Genomic DNA, 2,593 nt, shown 5'->3' on the forward strand with positions numbered 1-2,593 from the left:
TCAACAAGCTAGTTTAAGAGGCATACTAGGGACTTCTTTGTTGTCTACATATCACACATGTACTAATGTTTCGGTTAATACAATTATAGCATGATATATAAACATTTATCATAAACATAAAGATATAAATAATAACCACTTTATTATTGCCTCTAGGGCATATCTCCTTCGATCTCCCACTTGCACTAGAGTCAATAATCTAGTTTACATTTGTAAAGATATAACACCTTGGCCTTCTGGTGCTTTATCATGTTTCGCTCACGAGAGAGGTTTTAGTCAACGGATCTGACATGCTCAGAATCGTATGTATTTTGTAATTCATTTGCGTCTCAACGCATCACTCATTTCCAAATGAGTCGGCCTTAAATATGTTTGGTCTTCTGGTGGAACCTTAATTCCGCGGTCTGAAATATGTCACTAATATTGTCACACACAATATAGCTTCAAAGTTCGACTCGTCGGAAATACACCAAGTTCTCAAAGAACCTCTTGACTTAACATCCTTTGTCATTGTCAAAACAATGACATACTCTGCCTTCTTTTGTAGATTCCGTCACAATATTTAGAACTCTTCTAAATCTAACATAGACAACTTCTAGTTCATTGTGCTACCTTTTAAACAACACTTAGTCTAATTTGAGATTGAAATTATATTTTATATGTGACAAAACCAATATCGGTGTAACACCTTACGGTGATTTGTTTGTCATTTCTTCATACAAAAATATATATATATCCTTAGTTCTTCTAAAGTACTCAAGGATATTCTTACTTTCGTCCAATGATCATCATATGAATCATTCTGGTATATGCTCATAACACTTTATAGCACATGATATCTGATTGTGTACATATTATTCGTGATCTATAATCACTCATGTGTTTTTACTCATTGAGTGTCAGATACACTTAAGTCTTGTTAAACCTTCACATGACAAGAACATTTTCTTAATATTTCTATATTGAACTACTTCAATATCCATCATATGTACTTTGACTTAAACTTATTTATGTGTTTCAATCTATCTTCATAGATCTTGACACTAAATTTGTTTCGAGTCCATATCCTTTCATTGAAGTTAATTCTCAATGAAACCTTTTTAATCAAGTATATAATTACATCATTTATAACCAACTATATGTCACCTACATAAAGTATTATAAATGTGTCTTAGCGCTCCCACTTAATTTCTTGCAAATGCAAGCTTCTTCATCATCTCTGATGAAATCAAAAACTCTTTGACTATTTCATCTGGTGAAGATTCCAACTCCGTGATACTTACTTCATCCAATTGAAGCTTGTATACCTATCTAGTATTCCACGGACCAGCAAAAACTCTTGGTTGTATCTTGTATACATACTTCTGTTAAGTAGTGTATTTTGCCATCCTACTAGCATATCTCATAAAAGAAATATGTAGTGATTACTAGAATAATCCACATAGACTATAAGCATTGCTACGGAAGATCTAATCTTATCGTATTCAACTCTTTGAACTTTGTCGTAAACAATTTTTCGATAAGTCAAGCTTTCTTCAAGGATATTTCATCCAAGTCTATCAATTTCATAGATCCATTTACTTTCATAAAGTATTCATCTATCTTGGATTTCATGGCGCATGGCCATTTTAATGGAGTCAGGGCCCATCATAATTTCTTTGTTTTGTAGTTGGTTTATCATTGTTCAAAATCAATCCTTTGTCCACAAATCATTTATTTGATCACAAAGTAAACCATACCTACAAGGTTCAATATGTACTTCGATCTCCATGGCTAAAACACTTTGTAGTCATGAGAGCCATGATCGTCGTGGCCGCTTCCGAAACCAATTCCGATGCTGCGCTACATTGATCATTATGCTCAGGTTCATAAACCTTATCAAATTATATTGTCCTCCCACTCAAATACTTCACTCGAAACAATTTCTCGGAAATAAGAAACATTGACAAACACTTTTGTCTTTGTCTCGTGGGAAGAATTCCCAATTAAATCTCTGGGATAATCAAAGACATTCATCCGATTTTGGTTGACTATTAGGGTTTATACCCATGCCATAACTTGTATGGTGTCATTTCAACGGATCATGATGATGCTCTATTCAGTGTAAAAGCGGTAGTCACTAAAGCATAATCCACAAAAATATAATGGCATCAATATTTTATCTCATCATTGATCCAACAAAGTTTGGATATATCTCTTGGATACTTCATCATCACTATGATACTCCAAGAAACGTAAGTTGTAGAACAATTTCATAACTCTCTTAGATGTTCGCTAAAACTCGTAATTCAAATATTTCCACCATGATCCAATCATAGATATTTGATTTCTATTACGATGATTTCCACTTCATGCTGAATTTTATTTGAATCCTATTCAAATGTTTCAAACTTTTCCTTATTGAATATATCCACATATATACTCAATTCATTGTTTGAAAGTTTTCATGAAGTAGAAGAATCTTCCGCACACAACTATGCCCGATGAACCACATATATCATTATGTATGTTTTCACTAAGTAAGTTGCCCGTTCAACTCTTCGGCCTATGAACGGTATTTCGGCTCATTACCTTTTAGAAAAGATTTTGCAAG

Source organism: Lolium rigidum, chromosome 7 (genome assembly GCF_022539505.1).
Source record: "Lolium rigidum isolate FL_2022 chromosome 7, APGP_CSIRO_Lrig_0.1, whole genome shotgun sequence".
NCBI lineage: Eukaryota > Viridiplantae > Streptophyta > Magnoliopsida > Poales > Poaceae > Lolium > Lolium rigidum.